This window comes from Emydura macquarii, unplaced genomic scaffold (assembly GCF_026122565.2).
Source record: "Emydura macquarii macquarii isolate MOO-44397 ecotype Brisbane River unplaced genomic scaffold, CSIRO-AGI_Emac_v2 contig_2452, whole genome shotgun sequence".
NCBI classification, from domain to species: domain Eukaryota; kingdom Metazoa; phylum Chordata; order Testudines; family Chelidae; genus Emydura; species Emydura macquarii.
Window position 1 is genome coordinate 2662247 of NW_027132589.1, and position 23868 is coordinate 2686114.

The window sequence follows — 23868 nt, forward strand, 5'->3', positions numbered from 1 at the left end:
TTTGGTGAGGCTCTGCCCGGCAGCAGATGCTGAGCCTGTAGGCCATTGTAGAGCAGGGTACCACAGGAGTGAGAGCAGCGCTCCTGCCACCCTCAATTGATTCCTATTTGGTGGGCAGAGCCATTCCCTCCGTCATCGGCATGCCCGGAGGTTAGTGGCTGCAATCCCGGGCTATCCTGAAAAGGTCCAGCAGCCCATCGGGGGCTCTTCCATGGATGGGTCAGCCTTCTCTTCATTTACATAGAGGCAGAGCTGCATGGTCTCAGGGACTTCTAGACCATGCTCCGTTCCCTGGGCTGCTACGCGCCACAGACCTTCAGGTGTTAGGCAGGTCTTCAGGGACAGCAGCAGCAGAGGTGCCAGTCACGGCTGTCTTGCGACCTATTGGCAAGGGGACAGAGTTGGGGGTCTACGAGATACCATCCACCCTGACTAGCTCCTTAGGCCCTCAGTAAAGGTCCTCTCGGCTATGGGGCAATCGGAAAGGCCCTTCTGCTGGTGAAGTAAGGGCAGAGCCCTAGCCTATACCCTCCTTTAGGCTTGGGTGAGCCAGAAGGCCTTCAGCCCACTGGGCCCCTGAGATAGCTCGGTGAGCTAGTGCCCCCGGTCGTCTCCTCCCCCGACCCCTCGACGCATCCCCCTTCCTCCCTCTCAGTGGTAATTCCATCCAAGAGGTCGAGGCCTCCTCAGCCAGGAGCAGTGGTTCCGCAGGCGATGGCGAAAGAGGTCCTACTCGAGGTACTTCCTCATCCGCGCCCCCTCCACCAAAAAGGGGGGATCTGAGGATGGTGACAGACCTATGTCGTCGCACAAATACCAAACAAGGGGCTCAAGTCTCGCCTGGTCCCCCCCCAGCTCCAGTAGTGGAAACAGGATCCCCGTATGCCGCCCTGGATGTCAGGGATGCACATCCTCAAGGTTCCTCCACTTCGTAAGGGTGACTCCCTCTAACGCTTTATGGCTTACCCTGCAGTCTGTTACTTTGGTCGATGGTGTTTACTGAAGGCCTGGCAGGGGTAGCTGCATGCTTGAGGGTTCTTGGTCTGCCTAGACAGGCCCAGGTCCCAAGCCTGGAGCAGGGTGAGCCAGTCAGGCGTCTCTTGCGACTGGCGGGGTCCTGCTGGTAAACGCACAAAGCTCACGTTAACTCAGGTGCAGCATACGAAATGCATCGGCGTGACCAGTTGCTTCCCGGACCAGACTTTCTTGCTCCAGCCCTGCTGTGGGACAGATTTCCTCAGGATGGGCCACATATACAAACGCCCTACAACAACAGCCAAAGGTTGCCAACAGCGGATAGGGCACAGGGCGGCCTGCACCTATGGGGTGAGGATAGCTAGCCTGATGCTTAGGCCGCTTCAGTTACAGCCCCGGGATACAGTCCGAGCAGGCAGCTACGATCCCCTCCCCTCTCCTCTCCTCTCCTCCCCTTCCCTTCCTCCATCCCCTCCCCCATCCCCCAAAATAATAATAATAACCTGACAGCAGCAAGCCCTAGCCTCCTGAGTCTGGTGAACGATTCCTCAGGATGTGTGATGGGACATTCCGTTCAAGGAACAGGCTCCTTCAGTTACCCTGATAGCGGCCACCTTGAGCAAAGGATACAGTGCCGTATCAGCGGTCACCTCAGCTTACAAGGCGTCTGCCAAGGAAGGACAGGCGTCAGCACACCGATGAGAAGACCCATGAAAAACTCGCAGGGCTTGCGGAAGGTTCCCCCGCTTTATCAAAAGCAGGGAGGTACAGGTGCTGGCAGTCAGGGTAGCGACCATATACTACACCAACTGGTGGCGGGAGCTCATTCATCAGCCTTATGAAGGGAACCTATCGGTCCTTGGGACCTGGCAGTGATCACTTCCCAGGGGTGAGGAACGGCGAGGCGGACCGCATCAAGGAGTCATTCTTCCTCACCACGAGGGGTCGCTGCGCCTACTAAGGACTTCTACAATGGTCTGGAGGGAGTTTCCCCAAAGGGAATCAGTCTGTATCGGTCTGCAGCACGAGGTGTCCATGGTGCTGCTCCCTCCATGGTCAAGGGGCAGGGGCGCTCGCCAACGCCATTTGTCCGCAGCGATCAGAGACCCTTATATTTGCTCTCCTACCCTCCCCTCCTGCATACAATCCTGCTCAACTAGGAGGGGCTAATCAGATGCCACCCCGATTGTTCCGGCTGGCCACGCCAGCACGGGTGCAACATGCTTCTGGATTTCTTGATCGCCCACCTCAGGAGCCTCCGAGCCAGCGTGACTCCAGCTATCAGGATTACGGTCACCTGTGGTGCCCAGACTGGGATCCCTGACACCTTGGGGAGTGATAGATTGGTAGCCGAGAGGTGATGAACGAGCTGCTCAGAACAAGCCCAGTGTGTTCCGATGGGTAGCAGGAAACCCTCCACGCAGGCCATGTACTGGGTTAAGTGGAACTGGCTGTTGCCTGCCAGGACCAGCCCCGAGATATTCTACCTGGCCTCTCACCAGGGGAGGTGATCCGGGAAATACTTGCCACAGCTAAAGCTCCAGGGACCGACTGTGGCCTCCCTGAAACCCCACCTAGCTGCCATATCAGCTGCCCATCGGCCACTGGAAGGGGGATTGCAGTCCTCCCGTCAGATGGCGGTTCGGACCCTGAAGGGGATGGAGGCTCTATCCATAGGCCCGCGACGCAGTGCTTCCCTGGGATCTTGACCTGGTCCTTCCTGGCCCACGCCCCCACATCCCTCCTGGAACCCAGGTGTCAGGCCCTCTACTCTAGCCTTCCGGGAAGGTGGTCTCCCTGGGGGTATTTACCTCGGCAAGAAAGGTCTCCAGGATCAGGGCTCTAACCCCAGAGCTCCTACCTCATACTGTAGTCTATAAGATTCAGTGAGACAACACTGGGCCCCCCGGCCCAAGGTTGTTGCCCGGTTTCATTGGACCAATCATATATTCTCCCCAGGTCTCCCCAAACCACATGGTTCAGAGGAGAGGAGAAGGCAGCACTCGCTAAAACGCGAGTGGGGCCCTGGCTTCTACATCAGATGTACGAGGCCATTCAGGAGAGCGACGCAACTCTTCCTTGCAGCTTCCGACCAGATGAAAGTTTCACCAGTCTTCGGCCACCACAAATTCCTTGGGTATAATTTCCTGTATCACGTTCGGCCATGAGCAGGTGAAGGTTCCACTTCCGGACGCCACAGCTCACCCAACAGAGCTCAAACTCCATCCACAGCCTTCATAGCGGAAATGCTAGGGTGGGACATCTGCAAAACAGCTGCCAGGCTGGCGATACATACCTTCACGTCCCACCACGTCTCTGTCCAAGGCGCAGGAAGGAATGGGCTTCAGCAGAGCTGGCCTGCAGGCAGCTCACCAATAACTCTGGCCCACCTCCAAGGTACTGCTTGTTAGTCACCTGTAGTGCAATGGACATGAGCAATCACTCGAAGAAGAAAACAAGGTTACATATCAGTAACTGATGTTCTTTGAGATGTGTTGCTCATGTCCATTCCACAACCCACTCCCTGTCCCCACTGCCAGAGTTGGTGGAAATAAGGGACTGAAGGGGTGTCCTATACCATGACATGTGCGCGGGACTCCAGGGGGCACCAGAGCCAGTTCTACGGAATCTGCTAAGGGAAAATAGTTCCAGTAGCCATGCACGGAGGCGTGCACACACCTATAGTGGAATGGACATGAGCAACACATCTCGAAGAACATCAGTTATTGGTAAGTAACCTTGTTTTTTGTCACTAATGAATTCTGAATGCACACAAGTAGCAGATCTGTTGAAGAATAGGGATTTACATAATAGGGCTGTCAAACAATTTAAAAAATTGCAATTAATCATGAGATTAAAAATAGTTGCAATTAATTGCAGTTTAAACTCACTGTTAAAGAATAATAGAATACCAATTTAAATTCAGCATGGAAGCATGTCCTCTGGAATGGTGGTCAAAGCATGAAGGGGCATACAAATGTTTAGCATATCTGGTACATAAAAACCTTGCAATGCTGGCTACAGCAGTGCCACACAAACACCTGTTTTCACTTTCAGGTGATGTAATTAAGACAAGGGCAACATCATCTCCCGTAAATGTAAACAAACTTGTTTGTCTTAGTGATTAGCTGAACTAAAAGTAGGACTGAGTGGACTTGTAGGCTCTAAAGTTTTACACTGTTTTGTTTTTGAGTGCAGCTATGTTTAAAAAAAAACCAAACAAACAAAAAAAAACCCAAATGTAGTCTTTGTATTATTATGGAATTTTAAGTTGCACTTTCACCATAAAGAGAGAGCGCTACAGTACTTGTATGAGGTGAATTGAAAAACTGTTTCTTTTGTTTATCTTTTTTACAGTGCAAATATTTGTAATAAAAATGAGATAAAGTGAGCACTATACACTTTGTATTCTGTGTTGTAATTGAAATCAATATATTTAAAAATGTAGAACATCCAAAAATATCTATAATAAATTTAAATTGGTAGTCTATTATAGTTTAACAGTGCAATTAAAACTTCGATTAATCACAACTATTTTTTTAATCTAGTTAATTTATTTTGCGTTAATCACTTGCATTAACTATGATTAATTGACAGCCCTACATAATAGTTATTTTTCAGAGTAAATTTTACTGTAATGTGGAAAGTGTTTTGGTTGCCTTTACAGTCAGATTGAGAAACAATAATATAAACTACCTTAAAAGTTATGAAATGGTCTGCTTTTTTCTTCCCAATAGTTGCTAATAGGACCAGAATTTTCTCAGTTCTAATCTGTCTTTATTTATTAAGATATCTTTTAAATTTATTGTTTATGCTTTTCAGGTACTTGTTTAAAAAAAAAAATTAGAATATTGTAGGCCTGATTCTTATATACACTAAAATGAATATAATGAACTCCCTAAGACAATAAAGGAGAGTCCACATTAAATTGGTGCAACTTCTGTGTATAGAAGAGGCCTAAAATCTATGACCAATGTCTATCACAAAGATATTTACTCATCTGTTCTTGAACCAGTTATCCAAATCTCATTTGGTGCCATAAAGCACACAGAATTCATAGAATCCAATAGCAATGTCCAAAGCACTCTGTTTGTTCCAGAATTCAAACAAAAAAGCTCTTCTGTGAACTAGCTGGGAGAGTAGTCTCGGTATCAGTGTATATAAATAAATAGGCTAGGCGTCCTGGTCTCCTTCAGGATTCCTATGTACAGTGCACTGGGGGTGAACACTTAAATGTCAGTACCAGAATGCTTTCCTTGCTCTTTCAAAGCCAGGTTATTTGAGCCCAGGAGCTACCTGAGAAGGATCTGGCTGTTGCTTTTGTATGCAAGAAGGTTTTTCCCCCCTCTGTTCTCTGCCATAGTCCTGGCATGCAGATCATTCTCCCAGTAGCCTGTAGTACATCTGTTTACTGAGGATGTATTTAAAGTTATCTCTTGCTAAGCCCTTTCCTAAAGGGCTAACTGAAGATTATCAAACTTACTAAAGGGCAAAAGACTTATTTAAAAAGTGTTAAAGATTGGAACTGTTGCTTTAACTATGTTACCAGATACAACACAGTGAATCTTTGCAACTGTCACCTCATTCATTCTACCTGAAAAAAATCTTTGCCCTCAGTTGTCTCCGATTTATTTGAGAACATAAGAGTGGCCATACTGGTTCAGACCAATGGTGCATCTAGCCCAGTATCCTGTCTTCTAACACTGTCTGGTTCCAGATGCTTCAGAGGGAGTGAATAGAACAAGGCAATGTATCTAGTGTCCAATCCCAGCATCTAGCAGTCAGAGGTTTAGAATCACCCAGAGCATGGGGTTGCATCCCTGAGCATCTTGGCTAATATCCATTGATAGGTAAGTTCATGGAAGACAGATCTAATTCTTTTCTGAACCCAATTATACTTTTCACCTTCTCCACATCCCCTGGAAATAAGTTCCACGTGTTGACTGTGCATTGTGTGAAGAAGTATTTCCTTTTGTTTGTTTTAAACCTGCTGCCTATTAATTTCATTGTGTGACCCCTGGTTCATGTGTTTTATATGAAGGGGTAAATAACACTTCCTTATTAATTTTTTTTTTCTCTATACCATTCATGATTTTGTAGACCCATTTCATATCCCCCTTAGGGATCTCTTTTCGAAGCTGAACAGTCACATCTTTTTAATCTCTCCTCATATGGAAGCTGTTCCATACCTCTAATTTTTTGTTGCCCTTCTTGGTACATTTTCCAATTCTAATATACCATTTTTGATATGAGATGACTCGAATTGCATCCAATATTCAAGGTATGGTGTACCATGGATTTATATAGTGGCATTAAGATATTTTCTGTCTTATATTATACCCCTTTCCTAATGGTTCCCAACATTGTTTGTTTGCTTTTTGACAGCCACTGCACATTGAGCGCATTCTATCCACAATGACTCCAAAATCTTTCTTGAGTGGTAACATCTAACTTAGACACCATCACTTTGTATGTATAGTTGGGGTTATGTTTTCCAATGTGCATTGCTTTGCACTTATCAACATTGAATTTCATCTGCTATTTTGTTGCCAAGTTTTGTTGCCAAGTTTTGGTCCCTTTTATAACTCTTTGCAGTCAGCCTTGGATTTAACTATTTTGAGTAATTATGTATCATCTGCAAACTTTTCCACCTCACAGTTTGTCCCTTTTTGCAGATCATTTATGAATAGAGGTTTATCACAGGAGTGGGGTGCATGAGGTTCTGTGGCCTGCATTGTGCAGGAGGTCAGACTAGATGATCATATAGGTCCCTTCTGACCTTAAAGTCTATGAGCCTATGCGTCTATGAATATGTCAAACAACACTGGTCCCAGTACAGATCCTTGGGGGATCCCTTTACCGCTCTCCACTGTGAAAACTGTTTATTCCTATCCTTTGTTTCCTGTCTTTTAACTAATTACTGATCCCTGAGAGGCCCTTCTCTTTCATCCCATAACTCCTTACTTTGCTTAAGAGCCTTGGGTGAGGGACCTTGTCAAAAGCTTTCTGAAAGTCCAAGTGCACTATATATCCACTGGATCACCCTTGTCCACATGTTTGTAGACCCCCCCCCCCTCAAAAAATTCTATAGATTGGTGAGGCATGATTTCCCTCTACAAAAGCAGTATTTACTCTTCCCCCAACATATTGTGTTAATCAATGTGTGTGATAAATCTGTGTTTTACTATAGTTGCAACCAATTTGTCTGGTACTGATGTTAGGCTTACCAGACTGTAATTACCAAGATCTACTCTGGAGCCTTTTTACAAATTGGCGTCATATTAGCTACCCTCCAATAAGCTGTACAGAGGCTGATTTAAGTGATAGGTTACATACCACAGTTAGTAGTTCTGCAATTTCATATTTGAGTTCCTTCAGAACTCTTGGGTGAATACCATCTGGTCCTAGTGACTTATTACTGTTTTGCTATCAGAACACCAGACAAATAGAAGGAAAAAAGACCTCTAAAACTAGGGTAACCCATTACTTAAGATTTGTGTAAAAATATAATCTTTCATACTGAAGGCCTTCACATTTGTGTGGATAGAACTGTGGCTTTTTAAATAGATATAGGCAGGTGATGGACATGACGTGTTATTTCACAACCTCCTAAGCACTATGACTGGTTTCTCAGCACTCGAAAGCAGCCAATCAGACAAGTTTTGGCATGGAAGATTCCAGTCTTTCTTTGGGAAACATGTTAGATTTGACTCATTATTTGTATTATATTAGCGGGTAGGCAGGCAGGCAGGCAAACAGGCACTATCCCTACCCTGAAGAGCATATAATTTAATTTAAGATTAAATGTAACAAACAAATGGCAGGAATGCAGAAGGCGAGACTAAGGACATGTAGTTCCATAGACTAGTTATGGCCACAGTTTACATAAATTCAAATCATTCAATTTTTAAAGTAGAATAGAAATAAAACCAAATCTTGAAATCAGTAATCCCAACTGTTCACTGCCTGTAGAAGATCTACAAATTAGTCTGGAATGACTAAACCTTCCACGGTTGATGCATATCTAGAAAAGCAGGAACATACCGCTCTTACACCCGAGAGTTAATGCACTCCTGTGCTGGGAACAAAACTAATAATGAAAGTTATTCTGATACTGAGGCTTTCAGGTTGCTGTATTTTTAATTTGAAAATTAAAAATGGAAATGGGAAAACTCAGTTTATATACACTGAAAAGAAATCCCAAATGTAATCATCATATTTTTGAACTCAAGACATTATTGTATACAGGACCTGATCCAGTGCCCACTGAGGTAAGTTGAAAAACTCCCATTGACTTTATTGGGCATTGGGTCACCCTGTGAGTAGGGCTATGGGAATCATGGAATGATAGTATTGATGTTAAGGCACTAAAATGGGACACAGGAGATCAGGTTCAATTCTCAGTTCTTCCATAGATTTCTGCATGGGTTTGGACAAATCACTTTATCTCTGTGCTTTAATTCTCAATATGTAAAATGGGAATCGAATTTCCTCAACTTTTTCCTAGCACAATAGGGCCTTTTTCTGGGCCACAGGATTGTAAAATAGCCCATCTACTGATATTATTCCAGTTTGTACACTGGAATAGAAGTTATTGCTGTACTGCAATCTCTGTGTGAAATACAGCCATGCAAATAATTGATTTTTTGGTTTACTGGCAATTCCAAGAAATTGGAAATTTTTGGTTTTGAGTCAAACCCCCTCCCAATGTCTTTTTTTATTTTTATTTCTAAGGCGGGAGGATCAAAAAGTCAAAAAAATTCACTCTGGATGAACAAAACATTTAATTTGGAATGAACTTTTCGTTTTGTTCAATTTTGAACATTTTTATACTTTAAAAAAATTGTAATAAAAGGAAATTTCTAAAAGGAGTAGTTTCAGATTTCTAAAATGTTTCATTTTTAAAATGTTTCATTTAAAAAACATGGAAGCAAACTCTTTCAGTTTTTTGGAATTATTTTAATCTTTTTTTCTGACCAAAACAATTTATCAAAATTCTCTCTCATTCACAAAATGTTTCACTTGACTCCAACACTCTTTTTTTTTTTTTTTTTTTTTTTTGGGGGGGGGGGCGCCGGCGCCAAGGAAAAAAAAAGTTTAGGTAAAAAATTTTTTGCCCAGCTCTAATGTGAAGTTTATAAGGATCTGAATCAATGTGATCTAGATATACTGCTACTGAGCCTATTCTGGGCTGGCTTGAATAGTCCCTCCATAGTGTGCCAGAACATAGAGATATGATCTTTGCTAGGCTTTATTCATACCATCCCAATGCAGCCCTCTTGAGGGTTTTGCAGTAGTCTGAGAGCACAGAAGGCCCCATTTTAGAAAAGCACTTACACACACATTTAAGGTTAAGCTTAATAGTTGAATAAGAATACTTTCCTGAATTGGGGTCTCAGAGAATATTATTGCATGCAGAAGTAATACTTACTAAAGCCATAATCCTGCAATTATTTTTTCACGTATCTAAATTTAAGCTTAATTTTATTGGAACAATTCACATGAAGCATGTACAGAAATCTCTGCAGGATCAAGACCCTAATGAATATTTTTCTTTTATTTTTAAACATATTTTCAAATTTTAGCTGGCTATATTTATAACACCAGCAATGTGTTCTCCCAGCTTTACAGAAAGAGATGAAGACAAGGTCCCTGTCGCAAAGAGCTTACAATTATTTAAAATATCTTTTGGGGAGGTTAAAATTTTAAATTTCAGTTTAACTCTTGCAAAGAGCTAAAGTGGAAACTGAACCTTTTATTTGAAATCTGTTTATGAAAACAAGCTTCTGACAAACACAAGATAAAGTGGTCTCTCTTCTTCTTGGACTGAAGATAGGAAGCAAAAATAGATTTACCAAATGCTCACCAAAAGGACACTGCCTTCCTAAAGAAATAAATTCCACAGATAGAAAACTACATTTGATCTCAACAGCAATAGCAGTGTTTGACTTATCCAGAAATTTGTATCACATGTTACTGTTGTTTGGCTCTATAAGTATTATTAAATCTAAGTTTGACCTTTAGATCCAAATAGTAGATGAAATGCAATTCACTTCTGAATTTAATGATCAACTAGGTGAAACTTCCTCTCCTGCTGCTATTCCTTTTAATAGAGAGAGAAATTTGATTAACCTAAGTTTAGAAGTGTAGATTTACATTTTAATTGAAAACTTTAAAACAATTTCACTACTTTACTCAATTAGAGCTAGCATCTTGTCTCTGAAACCAGGATAAATCCAAAATTACTCCATTGGCTTCAATGCAATTACTCCAAATTACAACTAGACTACAAGAGAGCAGAATTTGGCCCTAGCTAGAAATTGCACTGCTAATTCTAACAGAATATGCTTTGTTGGGGGGAAAAAGTGCCGGTTTTCTCAAGATAAAAGAGGAGATTTAACCCATGTAAAGGAATAGGCCAAATTTCAAGTTTAGGGCCTGATTTTCAGAAATGCTGAGCACCCATATTTTCAACTGAGGTAATTGTGGGTGTTCAAAAGACTTTCTGAAAATCAGACCCTCAAATTAGTTACCTAAGCAAAAATGGTCTGATTTCCCAAGGTGCTGTGCTAAGCACCTCCAGCTTTCATTGATTTAATCACTGAAAATTGGGGTTTTTATTTAGCCACTAACTAATGTTAAGTACCTAATTTTGGGCTGTATAGTTTGAAAATCTTAGATTTAACTCTTGGGTCTAAATGCTGCTGTTATTTCTGTTTTGGTAAAAATAGGCAAAATCAGGCGGCCTGGATTATTTCACCAAATGAGTCAAAGATTTTTCAGTTTGATCATTTCCAGTTATATTCCTGCTTAATTTATTTCAAAAGTGTTTATGTTGGAAGCATGCAAAATGTTAAAGAAATATCCCAAATACTTTCCCAAATACAGATCATAGAAAAATGGTACCCTTTGCTCATGCTGTGAAATTTTGAAATCTTTGCCATCTTTGTGTGTTAATTATAACACACTACATGTTAACAGGAGATAGGGGTTTGGGTGATATAGTTACTGTTCTGTAGGCTTGTTGGTATATAACTACAAATGTTTTTGTTAAAGTAATAACCCAAAATTATTTTGTTTACCTAAGCATACACAGGGCTATGTGTTTTCTTCCTAAATTTTGATCAGTTTTTAAGGTAAATATACCCATGTGGAATAACATGAACAAAGATGTCTTAACTCAGTAAATGGTCTTGCATCCCTGCTACAGGAAATAGCAGAATGGTTCATGTTAAAAGACTCGATCTTCTCTTTGCCATGTGGTTCAGTAGGTACGTTTGCCAAGTAGCCAGTGGTCATTTTAAGGCTTCCTTAATTTGAGCTATGTGTTTTACCAACCTTTCATAATTTTATTAAGTGCAAAGATCTCTGTTAATACAACATTAAGGTTGCTCAGTTAAAATAATTGAGTCAGTAAATGCAAAAATTAGGGCTTCAACAGCAATGTGTACCTACTGCAACATAGCATATTCTCTGTTTTATGGTGTATGTTTCACAACAGTGTAATAATAAGAAATACATTCAACCCCCAAAACAGGAAGAAAAAAATAGCACATTATGTGGCCCTAGTCCTGCAGTCTGACTCCAGCACCTGTGTGGAACCCTACACCCCCTGATTTAAGGAGCCCTTTGTGTCCAAATGGATTGTCAACTTCAATCAGATTTCAGGACTGGGACTTGTATGGCCCCTGTTACCATAGTACCTGAACACCCTTAAAATCCCCTCACTGTGTTTACCCTCAAATCACTGCTATGAGGATGTGAAAAGTGCTATTATTCCCCTCTTTAGCTTAGACTGAATGATTTGTCTAATGTCATACAGGAAAGTCCGTAATCCAAGGAATTGAACCTTGGTCTTTTAAATCCTAGACTAGGGCTTTAGGCACTGGACCATCGTTCCTCATCGTGTAGGCGTAACATGGCCAGACTAATGCTGTTAATGGAAACTTCACTTTATCATTTCCTGATTCTGTGATTGTAACTGTGCAAATTTAATGTTACACTATAATAGGGGGTTTATTTCCCCCCTTAAATCCTAGATATTTTTAAAAAGGAAAAAAGAAAATCCAGAAGTATTCAGCTTGAAAAACTAACAGACTAGCTATGCTGCCTTTTTTTCCAGAGGAATTTGCAAACTCCTTGCTACACAGTTATTAGCTGTTTTAAATTCTTAATCCCAAATATGCACTAGGGGTGGGATTTTTCAAAAGCACTCAGCATTCACTTAACTGCTTCCAGTGAAGTAAAACTCCCATATATTTCAATGAGGGCAGCATTCAATGCTGAGTGCTTTTAAAAATTGTCATTGTTGTGTCTGGCCTAAAGACAAATTTTGTACTGCTAGGACTATATGGGTTTAGAGATGTGACTTTTTAATTTTTTTTACTAATATAGTGAGGGATGACGTACAGCCTGTAGTGGGTCTGGAGTTATACCGCCATAGCTTATTCCACTTCAGGACTACGCTGTAGTGGTATAAGCAATATATAATTTTATATAAGTATAACTGCATTCACATTAGTGGGGATTGTACTACTTTAACTATATCAGTATTTTTAGTGGTACAACTTTTGTGTGTAGATATGCCCTTAATGCCCTACAAATGCAAGTTGCATGGTCATTTTCTGTTGTGTATGCAAAGCATGAGACTTTCAAACCATTGTGTCTCTGAATCGAAACCATTTTTTAAAACCAAACAAAGGCAACCCTCCTCACTGAAGACTATAAGCCTGATCCAAAGCCCACAGAAGTTAATGGGAGTCTTTCCATTGATTCCAGTGGGCTTGGGATCAGGTCCACTGCCAAGTTTCAGGTTTCAAACATCAGCCACTTTCGCTGTAGCTCTTTTTCAGAAAAGGATGTCTTGAATAACTTCAAACATATCAATAGCTCTTTCTCCAGCTTCTTCCCCATGGTGCCCCACCTAGCCAAACACACACTACCTCCCCCTGCCACCACAACTTCCCCTTCCCCACCTTCAGGCAGAGGCTAAGAATAGAAAACTTCAGCCCCAAAAGTGAGTGTTTTAGAAAGTTACAACCATGTGAAAATAGCGTTATAATGTAAAAACTGTTTTGCAAACTTAACTATAGTTGTCACTGATGACACCTACTTTAATTAACTTAACAAAGTCACTTGAAATAGTTCTTTACTGAGATACTTCACAAACACTGAATTAAGCATCAGATTAAATAAGCAAAATCAATGTGCTTTCTATTTGCACAATAACCTAGATGTTACAAAACTGATGCACTGTAGTACACTTTAAATCCCACATTTTCACCTGAGGACTAATCACATGTCAAATTTGATTTTGAAAAACTAAAGTTGTTTCTTGAGTTATCCAGGTACAAACAAAAATCTGGAAAGAAGAAAAATGCTAATTTATTTCAAAACCAACAGACAAAAATTAGCATGTGTCTACAAATAAAAATAATCAAAAATACCCATGAGCTTTGACCAAACATTTTTTTGCCTCTGCACTTTAAAGCACATTATCATACTAATGAACTATCTCAGCCTTAAAGTTAACTTCTGTCTACCATTCTTCTATAATGCATACTGTTAATATTACTGGTGTGTTTAAATGCATTAGTATTATTGAGTAGTTTGGGTGATACTATATTTATTTATTTATTTATTTATTTGCAATTGAGACACAACTCCCAAATGGGTCCAGAAAATCCACCAACCCATGTGTCATGAGCACAAAGGATGTGGACTGCAAGTTAAGGGGAAATCTAAACACTCCCCAGCTCTCATGTATGCCACAGACATAAGCAAGTGTTAGATGACAGCAGCTAAAGGCACATTTTGCTTATGCTCAGCACTAACTACGTTTGTTCCTCAACACTCTTCCACATGACCACCACCTCAGTCAGCCTCTGAGCCAGCAAAACTTCCCTGCTCAGGAAAGCATGTAAGCACATGCTTAAATCTAAGTCGATGGGATTTATGCACATTTCTAAATGCTTTCCTGAATCAGTGAAGAATCCTCTTCTGGATGACAGAAGTACTACTATGGAAAGTGGTTTACATGGTTTCTCTGATTCATCCCTCACCAAAAGGTCAGAGTGACTGTCAGCAGTGGTTTTGTTTGCTTTACCACCCCCAAATTTTCCAGTTTTTTAATTAAATTAAAATGGATATTTGAAAAGAACTAGATCCTTTCACAAACAATAGACAACTAGTTCAGTAGAACAGTTGGGTTTCCCATTACATGATATGACTCTGTTCTAAAAAAGAAGTTTTGAAATATTGGCTGAGCCATCCAACTTTCTTCACAAGCACCACTTAAAATTCAGTGCAGACTGCACAATGTTATTTGCACTACAGTAGCAGCTCGAAGGCCTACCCATGTTCAGGGCCCTAATGGGCTAGGCACTGTACCAACACACAGCAAGAAACAATCTCTGCCCCAAAGAGCTTATGAATTAAATAGATGACACAGACAAATAGGGGGACAAAGGAAGTATTATCTCAATTTTGGGATGAGACCCCAAGATAAATTGACAAAATTATACAGAAATAAACCCAAATCTCTTTTCCCTCATGAAGTGAGCCTTGGTTTATCTTTAATATAAAGCCCCAGATTCTCTCCTGTGCTGAGATCTGCTTGGTGTTGGAAGGAGGCAGGCAGTCAGGGACTGGTTATGCTTCCTAATTCTCACAAGGCCCTAGTGTAAGGGGTTGTCTACTCTAATGTTTAGCTCCTGGCATGCTGGGGTGTGAATCTACTCTGCATTAGCCTGCTGCACACTAACTGTCCATGGGGATCCTGCTTATGCACACTAACAGTTTGTTAATGAGCTTCAGTCTACCCTACTTTGAAACAGGGGTAGATTAAAGTGCACTAATGAATAAAGCCTTGCAAATCCAGAGATAACCACTTTATATCCATTTATATCAAAGACAGGGAAGCAGCTGTCTGCTGCTCATAGCCTTTGACACTGCTTCCCCGTCTTTGAGATCCGGAGGTGGGAGCTCCCCCCTGCCATCTGCTGATCAGCTGTTCAGGCGGGGCTCCCCCTGCCGGCCGCCAACCAACTGTTCGGAAGCTGCCTTGGGGGGTTGGCCCCTGAACAGCTGATTGAGGGGCCCAGAGCTGCGGGTGTGTGAAACAAAGATTGCGGATGGCAGGTCAGATGTCAATTAATTCTGGCAGATGCGGATCCACATTTTTATGTCCACATAGGGCTCTACTAATGAACTGTTAGTGTGCTTCAGCAGGGTCCACGTGAAGTTAGTGTGTTGCAAGCTGGTGTCAGGGTAAATTCTCACCACAGCTTGCCACGTACTAAATGTTTGTGTAGACAAGACCTAAATCAGAGCAGCAATATTCCAGTTGTGAGTAGGCAGATAGCAGATAGACCCACTCCATCTTGTCCCTGCCAAGCCCTTTTATATCAGAGGGAAGGGGGAAGTTACTGTTTGAGCTAGTTGTGTCAGCTTTCTGTCAGCTGAGAGCTCCCTCCTACTAGTGAAATGTTCATTTGGCCAGTTAGGGTCAGATTCCAGTTGTTTTGTGGCATGTAAGAGTTGGTACTGGGGAAAGAATTGCCCAAAGTGCAAAACTCAACAATGACCTGAAACTACCCCTGTATATGCTCCAGAATTGCCCATTACATAGTCCCATGACATGATGCCTGGATTAGGTGCTTTTATAACTTCCTAGATAGCTAAACCATCCTGTTCCCATTAAAGTCAAGTGGTATTTTGCCATTGACTTCAACTGAACCAAGGTTAGGCCTCTTGAGTACATTAGAAATGGTTTGTTAACCTGCATTTCTTCTTTGCCTCCTAAGAGATGTTTCTTGCTGCACTCCATCATGCCCTGCTAAGAAGAATGCTATCTCTTAGCAATAATCACAGACAAGTAATATCTAGAACTAACCTAATACACTGGAAAAGCAATAGATGCGTCTCAGCCTTGCAAGTAGAAGCTAATGCACTAGTTAGACATATCCCCTTAGCAAAGGTTGGTATAATGTCAAACAAAACTACACATAGGCATTGCAGTGTAGGACATGTTCTTGGAATAGTTTCTTGTGGGGAAAAATGATTGCAAAAGCACACAATTTTCTCTCCAAAGTATCCATGACAATATAAAATATGTTGTAGGTTCACTATAGAGAGAGAAGTTGAAGTTGGAGGGAAACAATTTAAACAGGAAACCCACATATCAAAATGCTGTATACGTATACCAGGGAAGGATACATCTCCTTTTTCATTGCTTTCTGACACGGGCTGCTGCTGTTTAGTTTGACTTCTGATTATTTGCTTTTGTGATGGGATATATATTTGCAAAGTATCCATCTGCATAAAAGCGTCATTTATTGTCCATTCGCTACTGTTTGCACCACATTACAAACTCATTTACCAAATGAACGTGAAAACAAATGCGAGTCCTGAGTAAAGCCTCACTGAGCCTGGGTGTGATTACAGCCATATGTAACAGCTCATAAATGGTGTCAGCTAGAGACTATGGTTAAAATATTACAACACAGGAGCTTGTCATTTCTTTAAGAAATGTAAGAATTCTATATCCCTTGCCCTTTTCCTGATGCTGTTAAGCCAGAGAATTCTTCCAAGAGCAGTCATCTTAAAAGCCAAATAGCCCCTTTGGAACAGCTCATAAATGCTGTCATCTAAAAAAAATGCCATTGTGCTGTAAAACGGTGTTAAAAACTGCACTAGTAACATCCTAGCATACTACGCCAGCACAAAAATGGAGAAGAAAATCAAAACCAGAGCCTCCAGAATAGTCAGTCTGGCAGGTGAGCTATAGGAGCAGCTGCAGAAGCTCAGCTAATAGAATATTCTCACATTCTCAATCAGACAGACGGAAACACGCCTCTGTTTCAAGATCCATCTGTTAGCCATGTCAACTACTAAAGCCCCATTTAACTTCAGTCAGGTATACATCTCTCCAGCATTGAAGACAAGGACAACATTCTCCCACGTCAGCTAATCCCAAATGGAAAGAGCGCTGCTGTTTGCAGGGATCCTGCTGTCCACACAAAAGAAAAGTTATATTTCCTCTGCATAGACATGCCAGTAAGGATACACAGCATTGGAAACGAGACATCAGTCATTTTGCAAACAGGAAGCCTCAGAAAAGAAACCTCAAGAACAGGAGCCCCATAAATTACATTGGTCCCTTTTGGGAGTTACTCTTTTGTGTCTGACATAATCTTGATCATGACTTGTTTTCTTATATGTAACACATCTCCATTCCTCTTCTGGATGAAATTGTTGTGGGTAATCAACACTTACTGATTTGTATCTTCAAAAATTGCAAAGAGTGAAAGAAATCAGGGCAAACTATATCGAACCCAGCACTTATATGCAGCCAAGGCTGTACTGTGGTATTCACTTTATTCACTTAAATCAGTTTTCTGCAAGGAAAAACAAACAAACCAAAAGAATCCAGCTAGCGCTATTAAATCAATCTTGCTGCTGGTCTGACGCAGTGCTTATCCATCTTTCTTTTACAATCAGTTTTTTAATCCTACTGCTTAGATCTGTGAGGGATCATTATGGGTCAGATCAAAAGCTGTTTGAAGTGAATGGAAGAGCTTGTATCAAGTGTAATGGATATAGGATAGGATCATGGGGGCCTTCGAGAGCATCTGATAAAAATTGCTAGTGCCATAGTAGGCCAAATCCTGTACTATCTACTCTCTCTTTACTCTAGATGTTATCCTATTGGCATTAATAGACATTATACCTGAATAAAGACTACAGGATGCAATCCCATTTTAGTGATGAAAAAACAAAGACTTTTGCAATATGTAAGGATTCTCTTGTGGAGCAACCTGATTCATTTTCATATGCAGATTTCACTTGTGGGCATAGACAAAAAGGAAAAAATTTGTTTAATAACTTGCAACACATTTACTGTTTTGTATCTTTTGTGTAAGCCTTTTCATTTTCCACTCAATACAGGCAAAACTCCCATTGACTTTAATGCTAAACTATTTTAATGCTTGCAAAAACTGAAAATGTCATTCCAACTGCAAAAAGAAATACCGTGAAACTCCCTTTGCTCTCCATCTTTGTCAATAAATGAATATGTAAAATAATCTCTGACTGCCACACTCAGAAAAGAAAAAGAAATCCTACAAATGGAACACGTTATACTTAAGTTTCCATTAGCTATTTGTATCAGGCTTTCACATAACAGGTCTCTACAGGCCAAGGCAACAAAGAAAGAGAAAGTAACATGCAAAAGGAAAATGTATAATCACAACACCAAAGCAGAAAGCTTTTATTTCATATAGACTAGTTGGATACTTTTTTTGTTTTTCTTTCATTTCTTCTTAAGTGTTTTTTTTTTTTAAAAAAAAGATCCCACTGAAGGATTTTGTCTCAATAAGGACTTGAACATATGGCCCCACTTATCCTCAGTGATGGATGTACCTGAAAGAATTTGAAATATGTTGTTGTTTTGGAAAACATCTAAACTAGGACACTTTCAAAAAGATTAAATTAGTTTATAATGGGGAATGATAATATTCCATGGGCCAAACTGATGTCAACATGACTTTACAGATCCAAGAATCACATCTCTGGCCTGGTTTACACTGACTGGCAAATTTGGTGGCAGTCGACGGGGAGTTACGCAAGCAACATAGAGTAGCTTGCGTAACTCCCATCAACTTTGTAACATCCATTTTGTATGACGTCTCTACTACGCTGCACCGATGGGCAATGTGTACCCATCAACACAGTGCTACCTCTTTTTTGGAGGTGGTTTTATTGGATTGACTTCCAGATCAATTAAGTGTGTCTTCACTGCCGCTCAATGGAACCGGAAAAATCAATCTGATGGCGGCGAATTTGCCATCCGCAGTGTAGACATAGCTTCTGAGATAGAATAGATAATCCTTGGATACTGAGAAAACAGAGCTGGAACAGATGTATGACACCTTTGGGAGAAAAGCAGCCATTTGAAAGCGAAAGGAATATGAAGTCTGAGTATTTAAACACTTGCATTTTGTCTGCATTTCTTTTGCTACTCTTGCTAAATCACCTTGCACTAAATCAGCTCAAACTAGCATTTACTTGCTGCTTGATCAAATAAAGATAGAATGTTTGATATCAGTTTATCAAAGGCAAACTGTAACCACAATGAACAGATGCAGGAGATGGGTTTTAACAGTTGTAGTTTTGAAGTTGTGACTACTTTCGAAGTTGAAAGTGAGCAGGAAAAGAATAATTACTTGAAAGAAAATTAAAAAGATAGTGTTCTATTTTTTTATAGCTGTAGTCACTGGGATCTTTTATAAAAATTCTGCTCTCTAACAAACTTTTTTTATACTAGAGGCGAGACCCTACATTTTTAATTTGCATAGTTGGCTACAGATTAAAATGTTCTTTGTTAGAGTGAAAGGGTTTTAAGATTTATGGACTATGCAACTATGTAATCTAATATTATTTACTCTCGTTCTATTATGGGTTGCTTAGCAAATATAGGCCATGATCCTGCAAACATTTACTCACTTGAGGAACTTGACATAAGAGAGAGAATAGTCCCATTGCAGAACTTTCCTGTATAAATTCAGCCATATCTATCCTGTCTTCTTTATAATGGAAGGGAAACTGGAGTAGTTCTTAAAAGAAACCCTCACTTTTTTTTGGTATGCTTTCAAAAGAAGAAAGAAGTGCATCTAGTTATTATTAAGGAAGTATATTCAGAGTGGTATTAACAAAATTTGAGACAATTACCACATGTTTAATGTCTTGAGAAATCTGAGTAGCAGACTTCCTGTTTTTTCTGTCAGAGTAAGTGACATAACAGGAACCATGTACATAGAGTTAAACCCTATTTCCATTCCCTTTGTTTATGGTTCTTGTCATTCACTCTGTCAGAGTCACAAAAATAGTAAAGTTATTCATCCATAAACCAGGATTCCTGTTACCTCATAATTAGTCTGTGAACACCATTGCCAATGCCAACCCCACTAATATTTCTCGATAACACTTTGTTCCTTCTCTCTGCCCACATACATATCCTGAACAACATGGTTCAGATATAAACTCCTATAATCAAAAACAGGGAGAGAAACAACCCCAACTTCCCATTGTCAGTGGCTCTAATCTTAAAGTTCCCTCAAAGTATGAGGAAAATAGCAATGGAAAAACATACTTTGGCTTAAACACCCCAAATCTCCCTGATACTGGATTCTTCTCTTTTCCAAAATACTTGCGCTTAAAAGAAGGAAAAAGCCTTAACCTGATGGGGGCAGGGAACAGCAAAAGAACAGACATTCAGCTTGGAAAATTTAAGTTAATAGATACAGGGAAAGATAATCTAAAACTGCAATACATATCCCAAACACATTCAGCGGGTGAGAGAAAGCAAGGAAGCAGCAATGACAAAAGAGACCTAGAATTAGTGATAATGGACAAAAAATTAGAGATGAATTTTCAATAAAATACAGTGGAGGAGCAATTCTGGGCTGCATGCACAAAGTGATCAAGTCATGGGGAAGGAGTTATGAAGATAAAAATCCCTCTTTGTACAGCTTTGGTGAAGGAGCCAGGGAATATGTGAATTTAGTTCTGAACATCTCAATGTGGATTTATCTAAATGTATACTTTGTGCATAATTATGGTAGTAAATATTAACAAGTAGAAGGGAGGTTAGAGAAGAGCGATAAAATATATAAGGAGCCAGAGGGATTGATTTATAAAGAAGGAGATAAATGTATTTTTTTTAAAAAATATATCCAATATTCTGAGGGAATGTAGAAACTTTAGCATGTGCATTTATGAATGAGACCTCTGTGACTGCTAAATTATATGATCACACCTGTCTTGACTGTTAACTTGTCATCCTATCCTCTTATGCTCTATTTATCTGTTTATTCACCTAATAAGCATTGTCTTATTCCTAGACTGAACTCCTAGAACACGGACTGACAGAGCTGAGCAGAAACAGGATTTTCTGTTTTGTAGGAAATTCTACAATTTTGAATTTTTTTCCCATTCTGAAATGGAATGAAAACAAAAATACAAAATTTCCCATTAAATGAAATTCTGAAAGAAAAAAAGATCATTTTGATGAAAACATTCTAACTAGTTGTACTGTTTCCATAGTGTCTAGTACCATTGGGCCCTAATCTCTGTTTGGGGTCCCTGGATGCTACCACAATAGAAAAAAAATTAAGAATCTCATTAAATACCTAAAACCAAAAGAGCCCTCTTGGATTCTACCAAAAGTAAGACACTCCCTAGACCCTCCTTCTTTCTCTGCCTTCCTATCCCCAGGAAAAATGCCTTGGAGAACTAATTCAAATTTCAGTGTGACCTGAATGTCAACAAATATGTATAAATTTGCTAAGAAATGATAAAGACAGTGGATGGAAGGATACTAATTATCTAAAAATGTTCACAGAGAATGAAAGGAGAGGGATCATATATAGTGGTAAGTGCATGGTTGTATAACCATGGGAAAATTTAGGCTGAGTGTCAGGAAAAACTTCCCAACTGTGATATCTGTCAGGCTGTGGACTAGTCCCCAGTGGGAACAAATGCTGACCTGGCAAGACTGATTTTTTGCAGGTAAACTAGTCAGGTTGGATCCTCACTTCTGCTCCATCCCCTTTATGCTGAGTTATAGAGTCAGAGTGATATAAAGGGGCCCTAAAGTCCTGTATCTGATTAGGGAAGGGTACCCCCACAAGCCCAGCTGTAGGAGGCATGCCAGTGAGCATGTATGTGAGGGGTGTGTCGGAGCAAGGCCAGAGCATTGCAGAGATTCTAGGTAATGGGCTACCACCCATATGGCATCCCCAGGAGGCTGCCATAACTTAGGTCCAAGGGAAACTTAAAAACCCACCCCCGCACACCTTGCAATGTGTCTCAAGGTGCATTCCGGAGTGATTTGCATAGTTTTAAAAATAGCTCTGACACTAAAAGGTTTCAAACTTATCTTCTTTGGTGTCTGACTCCTGTCATAAGATAGATTATCCAAATCCTGATTCCTCAGACTCTTCTGCATAACATAATTGAGTCTATGCAAATATTTCTTGGTCTTCTAATATCTACATCTTAGATTTCTTATTTCATCCTATTCAAGTTTATAATTTGCTCCATAAGCTTTTCATGGCTCTCTGAGAACTTTTCAGGCTGCTCCTCAAGGTCTAAGAGCAAATACTTTTACAGGAATGCATTCTCTTTTGTAAATTCTTGAGTTTTCAGTGTACAATTATAAGATGTCATTAACAGCCTCCATTGTACTCCCACCAGAAGGGCCCTTCTATTTTAAAGTTATTCTGCAGCAAGTTCTGAAGTGGGTGGATAATTGCATACATTTATGAGCACCAGAATGCTCAAGGCAATGAGATGCCTGCTGCTGCTGTCCTACTCCAGGAGGTACTTCATTGCATATCCTGTAGGAATGCTCTACTATAAAAGATCTTGGGAGGAGGTTTGTCCATCTGAGTGACTGTTTGACTCCCACCACATACTTAGATCAATTCCAAAGTCTCTGGACCTACTGAATACTGGTTTCTCCATGCTTTCCTACTGGCTAAACATTCATGCCAAAGAGATGGAAGGCCTCAACATTCTGGTGCCTAGAGGATTAGACTTTTGTGAGCTTTGTGATATGGCAACCTTGAAGGATGGCTAACAAGGCTTAACAGACTCAACAACTCTTTGTCTCTTTTCCTTGTGATGATCATCCATAAACATCAGTATGATTAATCATCCATGCCTTGTTATGTACTGTAAACTTTTGTATAATTCTTTCACTTAAATATCCTTCATTCATGAAAAAGCTCTGGACCACATTCCTGCCTTTCTGGTCTCCCACTGCCAGATCAGACCTTATTTATTTCTGGAGTGCAGCCTTCCTTCCTTGGGTTAATTGTATAACTGTGTGTCTACTAAAATCCAACAAAATATTTAATTAAAAGGATTCCTATAGGACAGATACTGAAGGAAACATTCCTTCACTGGCACAGGGTGAACTAGATGACAAGGTGTGTTCTTCCTCTATTGTCAGTGATTCTTTGGGACATGTACCCTTCAAATGTCTCTGTCAATTCAGTACTTGTCCATTTTACCAAGACAACAAGGGTGCCCATTAATGCAAATTATAGTGAGTTTTGTGATTTGGATACCCATCCACTAGTAACTGGACTGAGCTCACAAAACTAATTTCACAGATAAGTCATTCTAACCCTTTCAAAGTGTCATAGTCTGTACTGTCTCATATTTTCTATTCCTTGCCATATTTAGGTCAGAAAAAAATAAATATCTATCTCCTTCCACAGACTAGGAGCCCAGTGACTTTCAATCATTTTAATAGTCAATTACAGTGATGAATATTTGTTTTTTCTCCTCCTTCTGATACAGATCCAATCTATCACAATTCAGTCATTGTGGACTTGCAGAAACTGCACACAAAACTTCCAGCATAGCCATTAATGTCACATAATCAGCCATTTATAGTCTTTTATTAATTGAACATTCATATAATGTACTAAAAGTGAACACTGTTAGTGTGTCCTCAGGTTTGTTTCAGAGCTGGATAGATAGATTACATGTAGAAAGGCTTGTGACTTGAATGTGAGCCAGTAAGTCACATGAATAACTATATCAAACTTCAGTCTTCAGCCTTTGTAAACAAAACCAGGTCAGTGTGCTCAGCTTTGATTTTATTTTAATCGGTTTAAACTAACCTCCAGTAAGTGTTCAGAATCACAAAGTTGTCAATGTTAAAAATAAAGCAAATCACTTACAACCACATTCTGGTACTCTTATCTGTACTGAGTAGTTCCTCACTCTTTCAGTAGCCTCATTTACTTCAGTGGGATCAGTCAAGGAACAAGGCACTATTTAACAGGATTCAAAGTATAAGAATCTGACCCTAACTATTAG